The following is a 14,364-nucleotide window of genomic DNA, read 5'->3' as shown; positions in this document are numbered from 1 at the left end:
GACAAGGTTCCACATGATAGACTATTGAATAAAGTTAAAAGTGAGGTCTGCAGATGCTGGAGATCAGAGCTGAAAATGTGTTGCTGGTTAAAGCACAGCAGGTTAGGCAGCATCCAAGGAACAGGAAATTCAACATTTCGGGCCAGATGAAGGGCTCTGGCCCGAAACGTCGAATTTCCTGTTCCTAGGATGCTGCCTAACCTGCTGTGCTTTAACCAGCAGCACATTTTCAGCTATTGAATAAAGTTAGACCACATGGGATTCAGGGTGAACTTGCCAACTGGATCCAAAATTGGCTTTATGGTAGGAGACAGAGGGTGGTGGGTGGAGGGTGGTTTTCAGACTGGAGGCCTGTGACCAGCGATGTGTCGCAGGAATCAATGCTGGGTTCACTTTTCTGTCCCATTTATGTAACTGATTTGGATAAGAGTATAAGAGGTATGTTTAGTAAGTTTGTGGATGACACCAAAATTGGCAGTGAAGAAGGTTATCTAATATTACTATGAGATCTTGATCAATTGGGTCAATGGGCTGAGAAGTGGCAGATGGAGTTTAATTTGGATAAATTCAAAGTATTGCATTTTGGTAAAACTAACAAGGGTAGGACTTACACAGTGAATGGTGGGGCCCTGGGTAGGGGTATCAAACAAAGACACCTCAGGGTTCAGCCACATAATTTAAAATTTGAGTCACATGTAGACAGGGTGGTTAAGAAGGTGTTTAGCACGCTGGCCTTCATCGCTCTGACCTTTGAGTAAAGGAGTTGGGACGTCATGTTGAGGTTGTACATGACCTTAGTGAGGAATACCACAGTATTCCTCCTCTGGAATACTGTGTGCCGGCACCCTGCTACAGGAAGGGTATTATTAAATTGGAGAGGGTTCAGAGATGATTTACCAGGATATTGCTGGGAATGGAGGGTTTGGTTCTAAGGATAGGCTGGATAGATTGGGAGATTTTTCACTGATGTTTAGGAGGTTGAGGGGTGACTTTATAGAGGTTTTTAAAACTATGAGGGGCATGGAAAAGGTGAATAGCAAAGATCTTTTCCTGAAGGTGGGGCAGTTCAAAACTAGGGGATATATTTTTAACATGAGAAGGGAAAGATTTAAAAAGGATGAGGGCAACAGAGTGTGGTACTGTTCCAACATTTAAAAGACGTTTGGATGGGTACATGAAGAGGAAAGGTTTGGAGACATCTGGGCCAAGTGTCGGCAGGTGGGACTAGATTAGTTTGGTCAGCATGGATGAGTTGGATTGATTAGATTAGATTACTTACAGTGTGGAAACAGGCCCTTCGGCCCAACAAGTCCACACCGACCCGCCAAAGCGCAACCCACCCATACCCCTACATTTACCCCTTACCTAACACTACGGGCAATTTAGCATGGCCAATTCACCTGACCCGCACATCTTTGGACTGTGGGAGGAAACCGGAGCACCCGGAGGAAACCCACGCAGACACAGGGAGAACATGCAAACTCCACACAGTCAGTCGCCTGAGTCGGGAATTGAACCCGGATCTCAGGCGCTGTGAGGCAGCAGTGCTAACCACTGTGCCACCATGCCGCCCATTGAATGGTGTGTTTCCATGTTATGTAACTCTATGGTTCAAGACACCAGCCTCTGAGTCTCCATCTCAGTTCTAAATGGCTTACTTACAATCCTGAAACTGAGTTCCCCAAGTTCACACAGCGGAGAGGGAACATTACCATTGCAGAGAGTCTGTCATCAACATCCTGGAGGTTTTACCATTGACTCAAAACTCAACTGGACTAATCACATCAATGTAGATGTTAGGGCAAGTCAGAGACTGGGAATTCAACACTGAATAATTCACTTTCTGAAATGATCAAACTGTCTTTCTCCATGATGGAAATCCAAAGTGTGAGGGAATACTGCTCACTACAACAAAGCTCAGCACTGTCCAGGACCTGCACCTCATGAACCAGACTCTGTCTGCTGGTGTATTCTCATGCTTACTATTAACAGAGTGCACCACAGTATAAACCCTTAACCTTCAGGTTGGAGAACAAGTTAAAATTGTGAAATTGGGATTGAGACATAAAGATATTTCAAGATCTGGGATCACTTCACATCGAGGCTATAGGATTAGGTCATTCATGTGAATCCTGGACTGCTTGCTGGAAATTTGAAACAAAAACAGACATTCTTGGAGAACTCGGCAGATCTGATAGCATCTGTGGAGAGAAAAAAATACAGAGTTAATGTTTCAGGTCCTGTGTCCAGTCCTGAAGACCCTAGATGTTGGTACTGATTTCTCTCCCTGGATGCTGCCAAACCTGCTGAGTTTCTCCAGCAATGTCTGTTTTAGATTAAAAAAAACAGGAAATGCTGAGAACAATCAGCAGAGCTGGCAGCTTCTGTGGAAGAAGAGAAAGAGTTACCACTTCATGTTTCACATGGCTCTGAAGCGGCGTTATATTCAGCTTCAAGCAGAAGGTCTGTTTCTCTCTCCATAGATACTGCCTGACTTGCTGAGTTTCTCAGTTCCTATTTTCTCCCCTATAATCTACATTTTTGAAATCTCTCACAGGCTATAGGGGTGGAAGGAAGGATTGGAAGGGAGGGCTGTAGTGCTTTTGTTCTGTTGTCCTAGGATGTGGGCCAGCTGTGAGAGTGGTTGGTCATTTTCTGTCCATCTATGTTGTTTATTCACACAGTAATCACAGGATGGCAAAATGTTTTGATGTTGAATTAGCTGCTTTGTTGGAAAATGTCGATTCTTTCTTGTCTTTCAATAGACTTTAAAGCAATAATAAAATTGCTGTTATTAGAAAAATGAGCTAATTGTTAATAGACAATAGACAATAGGTGCTGGAGTAGGCCATTCAGCCCTTCGAGCCTGCACTGCCATTCAATATGATCATGGCTGATCATTCCTAATCAGTATCCGCTCCCTGCCTTATCTCCATAACCCTTGATTCCACTATCTTTGAGAGCTCTTTCCAACTCTTTCTGAAATGAATCCAGAGACTGGGCCTCCACTGCCCTCTGGGGCAGAGCATTCCACACAGCCACCACTCTCTGGGTGAAGATGTTTCTCCTCATCTCTGTCCTAAATGGTCTACCCCGTATTTTTAAGCTGTGTTCTCTAGTTCAGCACCCATCAGCGGAAACATGTTTCCTGCCTCCAGAGTGTCCAATCTTTAATAATCTTATATGTCTCAATCAGATCCCCCTCAGTCTTCTAAACTTAAGGGTATACAAGCCAAGTTGCTCCAGTCTTTCAGTGTAAGGTAATCCTGCCATTCCAGGAATTGACCTCGTGAACCTACGCTGCACTCCCTCAGTAGCCAGAATGTCATTCCTCAAATTTGGAGACCAGAACTGCACACAGTACTCCAGGTGTGGTCTCACCAGGGCCCTGTACAGCTGCAGAAGAACCTCTTTGCTACTATACTCAATCCCTCTTGTTATGAAGGCTAGCATGCTATTAGGAGGAGAAAGTGAGGTCTGCAGATGCTGGAGATCAGAGCTGAAAATGTGTTGCTGGAAAAGCACAGCAGGTCAGGCAGCATCCAAGGAACAGGAGATTCGATGTTTCGGGCATTAGCCTGAAGAAGGGCTTATGCCCGAAACGTTGAATCTCCTGTTCCTTGGATGCTGCCTGACCTGCTGCGCTTTTCCAGCAACACATTTTCAGCATTCTATTAGCCTTCTTCACTACCTGCTGTACCTGCATGCTTACCTTCATTGACTGGTGTACAAGAACACCCTGCCCCATACAGTTATCCACATTAAACTGCATCTGCCATGCATCTGACCACTCACCTAACCTGTCCAGGTCTCCCTGTAATCTCCTAACATCCTCATTACATTTCACCCTGCCATCCAGCTTAGTATCATCAGCAAATTTGCTAATGTTAATACTAATACCATCTATTACTAATATTACTAATTACTAATTTATTACTATTACTATTTATTACTAATAATAACACATTACTAATTTAAAATATAATTATGAGAACAAGGACATTTAAACAAAACAATCAGGCTTCACACCAGATACTTACAGATAAGTATAAATGTATTCTCTCAGAGTTAGTTGCTGTGTGGGAAGGGACTTTAAAAATGAGGGAATGAATATCTAGCTGGGATAGGTTTGAAAATGTGAAGGAAGACTAAATACAGATAATTAACTTATTTAAAAAAGGACAATTCCAGACATAGGGATAACATCCAGAGATTTGCAATTTTAATTCCTTGGAAATTTTGCCTATTGGAATGTTAGATTCAATGTGCAAAAAGTACATTTTGTACTCTAAATGTTTACAATGTTCCTAAACAGAACTAAACAAAACCAGAAAAGCCCAGCATTCAATGGCGAGAGAATTAAAGGAAAGACAGAAACAAATATTATCTGAGGCAATGTTTGCACATTAGTTCCTCCCATGGGACAACATGTGGCCACATTTCGAGGTAAATCAAATGTTACACAACGGTGAGGCTTTCTGTAAATTGCAGATTTGTGCAATGATTGGGTGCAGTCTGCACACGAGGCCGTGATCCTCTGCACTGGTACTGCTGCTCATCCCTTAAATATAGTTCCTGTCCCACTGTGAGGTACAACATTGCACTTGAGTGTTGGAGTCCAGAAGATAATAAATAAAATATTACCACTGAACAGCTGGAGAATCATTCTGAATGGATCACATATTAAACAATATTCCAACTGCTCTGTTCTTTCAGAGGGAATGAATTATCCATGGACTGTAAACAACTGGAAACGTAAACATTGAAAGCATAACCTCAAATCAGAGAGAGATTTGCAACCGCTGAAACATCTTTGGGAATGTCACTCCTCTCTCCCAAGGTCACACCTATTTCAGATTGAAAGCAGGAATTTTGAGATATTGGCAAATCACTCAAATACACATCTAATCAAAGTGGTCAGTCCATGAAAGCAGATTCACAACAGTAGAGTTTACACCAACATTCTCACAAAGAATCTCATCGAGAGAAATACATACAATCCACAGAAGCTCGAAGAGTTCATGGTTGAACTTTCAGTTCTGGTTGATAGGTTCAATCACTTGCAGAGCCCAATTAATCTTTATAATAATTGTTATACTTTCCTCTCCCAATTGGGTCTGGAGATTCTGTTAATAGGGGCCTTTCTGTCCTGTCAAAACCTGCAATGCCCAATGATATAGAGAGTTTTTTTAAAATTTAAACTATATAGAGTTAAAAGCTACCTTGAAGTTTCTCATCATTCTTAAATATCCTTAAACTTTCATTTTGGTGGGTGTGACAACTGTCTTTTGATCATTTTCACAGAAACAGCAGTTGCTTCTTTTTGGAATCACCAATTCCATGACCATTAAGATCAGAGACTCTTTAATCACGGACTCCTTGAGAGTTGTTGTTTGGTGAATTCAGAAAGTAGTTACTCTGGAATTGCAGATGGACACAGCAGGTGTTTGAAGGAACTAACCCCTTTGCATTTGAAATGAAGGCAAACCCAATCATCGTCCATCACTATCAGCTTGTGTCAGCTCCTCACAGCCTTCAAGTATGCTTAACATCTTTAAACTTTACAGACCACTTCAGTCAGTGGAATTGACATTCCGCACCAATCAACCACACCGCCCCGTGGCCCAACATTTCAACTCCCCCTCCCACTCTGCCAAGGACATGGAGGTCCTGGGCCTCCTTCACCGCCGCTCCCTCACCACCAGATGCCTGGAGGAAGAACGCCTCATCTTCCGCCTCAGAACACTTCAACCCCAGGGCATCAATGTGGACTTCAACAGTTTCCTCATTTCCCCTTCCCCCACCTCACCCTAGTTCCAAACTTCCAGCTCAGCACTGTCTCCATGACTTGTCCGGACTTGTCCTACCTGTCTAGCTCCTTTTCCACCTATCCACTCCACCCTCTCCTCCCTGACCTATCACCTTCAACCCCTCCCCCACTCACCCATTGTACTCTATGCTACTCTCTCCCCACCCCCACCCTCCTCTAGCTTATCTCTCCATGCTTCAGGCTCACTGCCTTTATTCCTGATGAAGGGCTTTTGCCCGAAACGTTGATTTCGCTGCTCCTCGGATGCTGCCTGAACTGCTGTGCTCTTCCAGCACCACTAATCCAAAATCTGGTTTCCAGCATCTGCAGTCATTGTTTTTACCTCATTCTTTCAAACATATTGAAGCTCTAGCTATTTCTCTCCTATTCCCTGTAGCTCAGTTTTACATTTCCCCGAACCGTCTTGTCTCCAGTTTGTAAAAAATAATTTTCCGGGTTTCCTGTATAAATCACCGTGTTATCAATTATATGTGTTTGGGGCTTTTCGTAATTATTATCCAATTTCTTATAAAACCATTGAAACATAATGTTTGATAGAACCTCAGCAAGCACAGAATCACTGAATTGTGACGCTGTTTTAAGGCCCATGAGTTATATGGGGAAGTTAGAAAAAACTGAGTGGCAGAGGCTGAGGGGAGACTGAATAGAAACTTATAAGATTATGAGATGCATAGATAGGGTCAACAGTCAGAATCTTTTTCCCAGAGCTGAAATGCCTAATTCTAGGGGGCATGCATTTAAGGTGAGAGGGAAAAGTTCAAAGGAGATGCGAGGGACCTGTTCTGTTTTTACACAGAGAGTGGTAGGGGTCTGGAATGTGGTACTGGGGGTGCTGGTGGAGGCAGATAGGATAGGAACATTTAAGGGGCTTTCAGATAAACACACAAAGAATGGAGAGATATGGACCAAGGACAGGCACAAGGGAATGGTTTAATTTGGCGTCATGTTTGGCACAACATCATGGATTAGCCGTGGGAAATGCAGGGTTTCAGGGATAGGCTAGTGATGTGAGTCTCAGTGGGATGCTGTTCGGAAGGTCAGCGTGACTCATTGGGCTGAATGGCCTGCTTCCACACTCTATGGATTGTGATTCTTGAGAAAGTGGTGATATCCAAAATGATCTTTTTTTTAAACGTAAGCCCTTTGTTTTTCACTGCAGTTTTTCCTGCCAACCTTTGGCTCCACTCCATCCAGATGAGTCCCATTCTTTCCCCATCGAAGTCAACTCTCTGCCTGATATTGTCCATTGTTCTTTTCCACTGTCATCCTAAACCTTACGATGATCAATGTCTCTTAAATGTTCCTCCACACACGTGATCTTCCTTGGCCCAGCTCACTCCCAACAAACAGATGCAGCAGGAACTCTTCTCTCATTGGATCGGATCCACATTGTGTTCAGGAGCATTTCCTGTAGCAATCTGAGAACACTTTCCCCTTACTGTTCCTTACACCACCATGATCCCAGTCAACATCCTGATAACTAATAACCTCCAGTATAATTACACCATGGTGTTTGCCGCTCACTGTAATTTCCTTGGAGATTTGTTCCTCACCATCCATCTCACTAGTTAATGGTTTATAGCGAAACAACATATTTGCATCTCTTTAGTTTTAGCCAAGTCAACTCTACCCACAATCCCCCTGGAACATCTCTTTTTCCCATACTGCAATAGGCTCCTTAACCAATATCACCATCTTCCTTTCCTGAAAAACTTGAATTCAGGAGTCTTTAATTCTTGTTCTTTGAGCCAAGCCATAACAGCATCATTCCGAAAGGCAATGTGCATGTGTTAATTCACCAAACCTAGGTACTACACTCCTTGCACTCACATTTATGTGCCATAACCTGTGAGAGGTTTAATTTCTTGGTTATTCCAGCTCCACCTGTTCACTGACCATTCCTGATTCTAGTGCCGTCTTTCCTTCTACTCCTGGCAACTTAATTTAAACTCTCCTCATTAGCACGAGTGTTTGTTAATTAGCATGAAGATGTGACACAGCTTTGAATAAGGTTGGACTGCTATTTTCAGGACCATTTTCTGACCATGGTCTTCTTAGCCAGATGTAATGTTGTCAAAAGTCTGCTCTTTCCCATTGCAGAGTTATGCTTCCTGTTAATCTGTGAAAAAGCTGCCGAGAGTGTTTAGTATGTTAGTTTACTTGGAAAAGCCTTTGCTCATGCGTAACATGATGATGTAAATTGGTCAATTTTAAATTTGCTGAAGTTTTATCACAGGGATGTGGAAACATCTGCAATCTATGTTCCCTTTACACTTTATTCTTTTCTCTCTGCTTGTAATTTAGATGAAATGGTGGATCCTCTTTAATCTTCATGGAGTGATTTAACAGTCAGCTGATTCATGAACCCATTTCCCTTCCCCTCCCCACCCAACCTCAAACAATCCCACTGGACAAATTCCAAACCGCGCCCCTCCTTCATCAATATAAATACCCATGGAAAGGCCAAATACATGGTACACGATGAAAAATTGTTTCATGTGCTGCAGAAAGACAATGTCAAAACCTGCGTCATTATTAATGAAATTCATTCTTGTCTCTGCACCTCGTACCTAACAGGAAAGTGTTAAACCTCTCTGAACTCACTTTAATTTAAACAAAGTCTCTCAAAACCAGTTTGTTTCCATTCTCTTCTCTGTGCAAAAATATTCAAAATGTTTTGAAATGTGGCACAGAGTTTCTGGGAAGTGGGAGTTTCCCTGAAATTGTTAAATCAGCATTCACTATTAAACTTCCAGAAGGTTCCACGGAGCTAAATGGTGCCAGGAGTTGGTGAGTTCTTGAAAATGTTGTACACCATGAGACCAAACCAAACACATTCTTCAGGTGTAATTTATAATCATCATGTGAATCTTAAATTAGAAAAATAAACACTTAAAACCTAATTTCAAGTGAGACCAGGTATTACAGGCAATATGGAGCCCTCAGGATTACACTCAATACAAATGCAGATAAAGTTTGAGTAATAATTATAATCAGTTTTTATTAAGCATGATACCTTATGCAGCAATGTGTAGCTATTACAATTTATGGCACATTAAAGTTTCCTTTCAATGTCCACACAATTCAAGATCTGCCACTAACTGATGAGCGTAGTCTCTTCACTGAGGTGGAGCAGGGTAATTAATATTGTTGCTGTGTGATATCGAGATGGATTAAAGGCTGGATTCTGCTGATTGACTTTCTGCCTGATGGAAAACTAAGGAGGAGCATTTTAACTTTGGTCTATCAAGCAGAAAATAAGCATATGACTGGGTCAAAAACCACAGCCACTTCCTCAGTGACTTTCTTTTGCTGTAACCTGACCTCAGTCTTTTGTGCAGGACATTGGAGAGGTATAGAAGTCTTACTTTAAAGTACAAACCCATAAGGATACAAATTTAGCTAAGGGACAGGATATGGTGAAGAGCTGTTTATCAGACAGGAGCGAGTGGTTTCATTAAGATTTAGTATTAGGTTGAGTGCTCTGTTGAATAAATCCCAATGACCTGTCCTTGGGTTTCTAAGTTTGCAGGATGAAACTCCAAATTATGTGACAACAGAATAATTAGAAAAAAACCAACAAGATTTCACAAAGTCACCCTGGCGTTCTGAAAGGGAAAGCACTTTGGACCAATCTCCTGGGGAATGTTGTGGATGTAACTCATCAAGGAGTTGAGAGAAATGGATGTGATGTATTTGGATTGTCTGACAGCTTTTGAGAAAGTTGCACATAGCAGGTTCCTGTGAAAAATCAAAGCACATGGGGGATCAAAAGGAATATACCAGAAATGGATTGAGAATTGGTCAGCAGACAGGAAACAGGAGTAAGAACAATGGGCTTATTTTCAGAGTGGAAGGACAATGATAAGTGAGGTACTGCAGGGATCAGCGATTGGCATCAAGCTATTCATAATATATGTTAATGATTTAGATGAGAAAATTAAATTCAATATTTCCAATCTGTTGACAACACAAAACTAGGTGGGATTGTGAGGAGTGGAATTATCCTCTCTGCTGGGAAAAACAGAATGGACAGTATTATATAAATGGTGAAATATTGGGAAGTATTGATGTACTAAAGGGATCTGAGTGTCCTTGTACACTGATCATTGCTGGAAGCAGATACAACAAGCAGCTAGACAAACAACTTGTAAACTGGCCTTCATTGTAACAGGGTTTGAGGGAGTGTTGCTGCAGCTGTCCAGGATTTTGGAGAAACCACACCTAGAACATTGTGGACAGCGTTGATCTCCTTACCCAGATAAGGTAATCTTGCTATAGTGGGAGTGAAGCGTAGATTCAACACAAGGATTTATCGAAGCATAAAATCATGGACTCCCTCTGGTGTGAAAGCAGGCCATCTGGCCCATTGCCCACATTCTGGGATGGAAGCTTTGTCTCATGAGAAAAGATTGAACTGACTGGGCTTGGATTCAATGGAGATTCAAAGAATGAGAGGGGATCTCAGGGAAACAGATGAAGTTCAGACAGGGCTGAACAGACCAATTACAGGAATGATGTTTCCCTTGATGGGGGTTCGGAACAAGGAGTCATAACCTCAGGATATGGGGACTGAGGTGTGGAGAAGGTTGGTGAACCTGCAGAATTCCCTTTGAGAGGAGACTGTGGGAGAAACAGAGATTTCTATAGAATAGACAATATGGAGAGAGTGGGAATATAGTGCTGAGATAGAAGATCATTCATGGTCATATTGAATGTCAAAGTGGAACCAGTGGACTGAATGGCCTCTCCAAGCTCCTTTCACTCAGTGTCTGAAATGTAATAAACAATGGGGAAGCAAATCACAAGGTTAAGAATAACATGGACACTGTGGTGAAATGGACAGACAAGTAACAGATAGAATTTAACAACTGAAAAGAGAAGTTAGGGGTAGAGGGTGGGGAGGAAGGATGGAGATAGGGTTTGAAATAGGGTTCAGAGCTTTCTGATTGTGCCCATCATAGCCAAGAGAGGGTTAAACTCCTCAGTCACTGCTTCCCCAGTTGACAGACTGTGCTGCTGCAGCCCATGTGCAGAAATATCAATGTCTACAATCTGTAAACCGACCTGCAGCTTCTGATTTTGTGTCCATTCAGCCGGACACATCGACAGTATTTTTTACAAAATTACATTGGCAAAATTATCCAAATGCAAACTATAAGTTATTTTGAAATATTAAAGGAATAAGCAAGTCACACAGAAGAAACTGTACAGATCATTTCCAATTGTGCATAGGAACAAGAGATCTCAAGAAAACAAAATCTGGGAGGAGAGATAAAGTGAAATTGCTCTCAGTCATACGGAGACAGGCACATTCGAAACAGATCACCTGTATGTCACTTCATATCCATCTTCAGCACTGACTCTGTGACAGTGCAGCACTCCCTCAGTACTGACCCTCCGACAGTGCAGCACTCCCTCAGTACTGACCTTCTGACAGTACAGCACTCCCTCAGGACTGACCCTCCGACAGTGCGGCACTCCCTCAGCACTGACCCTCCGACAGTGCAGTACTCCCTCAGTACTGACCCTCTAACAGTGCAGCACTCCCTCAGCGCTGACCCTCTGACAGTGCAGCACTCCCTCAGCACTGACCCTCCGACAGTGCGGCACTCCCTCAGCACTGACCCTCCGACAGTGCAGCACTCCCTCAGTACTGACCCTCTGACAGTGCAGCACTCCCTCAGCACTGACCCTCCAACAGTGCAGCACTCCCTCAGTACTGACCCTCCGACAGTGTGGCACTCCCTCAGCACTGACCCTCTGACAGTGCAGCACTCCCTCAGCACTGACCCTCCGACAGTGCAGCACTCCCTCAGTACTGACCTTCTGACAGTACAGCACTCCCTCAGCACTGACCCTCTGACAGTGCAGCACTCCCTCAGCACTGACCCTCCGACAGTGCAGCACTCCCTCAGTACTGACCCTCCGACAGTGCAGTACTCCCTCAGTACTGACCCTCCGACAGTGCGGCACTCCCTCAGCACTGACCCTCTGACAGTGCAGCACTCCCTCAGCACTGACCCTCCGACAGTGCAGCACTCCCTCAGTACTGACCCTCCGACAGTGCAGTACTCCCTCAGTACTGACCCTCCGACAGTGCGGCACTCCCTCAGCGCTGACCCTCTGATAGTACAGCACTCCCTCAGCACTGACCCTCCGACAGTGCGGCACTCCCTCAGCACTGACCCTCTGACAGTGCAGCACTCCCTCAGTACTGACCCTCCGACAGTGCGGCACTCCCTCAGCACTGACCCTCTGACAGTGCAGCACTCCCTCAGCACTGACCCTCCAACAGTGCGGCACTCCCTCAGCACTGACACTCCGACAGTGCAGCACTCCCTCAGCAATGACCCTCTGACAGTGCGGCACTCCCTCAGCACTGACCCTCCGACAGTGCCCACTCCCTCAGTGCTGCATTAAAGTGTCTGCTGAGATTTGCTGAAGTGCCATCTATCTAGAATCCACAAGGATCGGTGCTGGGCCCTCTATGTTTTGTCATTTACATAAATGATTTGGATGTGAGCATAAGAGGTACAGTTAGTAAGTTTGCAGATGACACCAAAATTGGAGATGTAGTGTACAGCAAAGAGGGTTACCTCAGATTACAACAGGATCTGGACCAGATGAGCCAATGGGCTGAGAAGTGGCAGATGGAGTTTAATTCAGATAAATGTGAGGTGCTGCATTTTGGGAAAGCAAATCTTAGCAGGACTTATACACTTAATGGTAAGGTCCTAGGGAGTGTTGCTGAACAAAGAGACCTTGCAGTGCAGGTTCATAGCTCCTTGAAAGTGGAGTCGCAGGTAGATAGGATAGTGAAGGCAGTGTTTGGTATGCTTTCCTTTATTGGTCAGAGTATTGAGTACAGGAGTTGAGAGGTCATGCTGCGGCTGTACAGGACATTGGGTAGACCACTGTTGGAATACTGCGTGCAATTCTGATCTCTTTCCTATCGGAAAGATGTTGTGAAACTTGAAAGGGTTCAGAAAAGATTTACAAGGATGTTGCCAAGGTTGGAGGATCTGAGCTACAGGGAGAGGCTGAACAAGCTGGGGCTGTTTTCCCTGGAGCGTCGGAGGCTGAGGGGTGACCTTATAGAGGTTTACAAAATTATGAGGGGCATGGATAGGGTAAATAGGCAAAGTCTTTTCCTTGGGGCTAGGGAGTCCAGAATTGGATGGCATAGGTTTAGGGTGAGTGGGAAAAGATATAAAAGAGATCTAAGGGGCAACCTTTTCACTCAGAGGGTGGTACGTGTATGGAATGAGCTGCCAGAGGAAGTGGTGGAGGCTGGTACAGTTGCAACATTTAAGAGGCGTTTGGATGGGTATATGAATAGGAAGGGTTTGGAGGGATATGGGCCGGGTGCTGACAGGTGGGACTAGATTGGGTTGGGATATCTGGTCGGCATGGACGGGTTGGACCAAAGGGTCTGTTTCTATGCTGTACATCTCTATGACTCTGGAATCAGTAGCAAACTGTGACATTATTTGAAAGGATAAAAAATGAGGTCTGCAGATGGTGGAGATCACAGTTGAAAATGCGTTGCTGGTTAAAGCACAGCAGGTCAGGCAGCATCCAAGGATTAGGAAATTTGACGTTTCGGGAATAAGCCCTCCTGATGAAGGGCTTATGCCCAAAACGTTGAATTTCCTAATCCTTGGATGCTGCCTGACCTGCTGTGCTTTAACCAGCAACGCATTTTCCACCATTATTTGAAAGGCCTGAGTTTGTGTCCAATGTCTGGTGAGCCATCAATGCCCAACAAACTCAAGTAAATTGAGCAGAAGTGGACTCAAGTTTAGAATCCTTGCAGGAATTCCCATTTAGCCCTCAGTCTGAAGTGGGAATTGATCTTGGCTCAGAGGAAAGAAATACTTGGTCCCATTTTGAGGGTGAAATAACAGGAACCCACCACCAGTGTCCCTGGGATTCAGTGAGTTGTTCCAATCGAGCCACTCTCCAATTGCAGTCGCAGGTTTCAGCTGGAGATCCCCCCCACCACCCCCTCAACCCCACTTCCCCCCCCCACCCCCCCCACCCACCCCGCCTCGTATTCTGAATGATAGACTTTCACTGCATTGCACAGTTACATCAGAAAAGGGAATGAATGGAAACGTTGCCAAAGACGGTGATTGACCATTTGATGATCTGAAGCTGAATCTGAAGATCAAATGTAAAGGCTGAGTCATGGAATTGTTTGAAATTATCTTAACTCCCAAAGTTCATTTTAGCATTTTTAACAAAATGAAATCATTAATTCCTATAACATCCATCCTATCTTACAGAACAACAGCTCAGGCACAACTCAGAGCGTTTACCCCTGGCTCCGACGGCACCATTATGTGACTGATATGGAGCACGGCGTCAATACCAGAAAGTCTAGGGCTCTTGGAGATGTGGCTCCTCTGCTGTGGGACACCCTCCAGATGGACAGTGCCACATCAGCTTGGCTAGGCTCTGTATTACTGGAGGAGGGAACAAGGTGGATGTGTTGGATGCTGAGGAACTTGGGCCAAGAGAGCAGTTGT

Source organism: Hemiscyllium ocellatum, chromosome 39 (assembly GCF_020745735.1).
Source record: "Hemiscyllium ocellatum isolate sHemOce1 chromosome 39, sHemOce1.pat.X.cur, whole genome shotgun sequence".
NCBI lineage: Eukaryota > Metazoa > Chordata > Chondrichthyes > Orectolobiformes > Hemiscylliidae > Hemiscyllium > Hemiscyllium ocellatum.
This window is presented reverse-complemented; position numbering follows the sequence as displayed.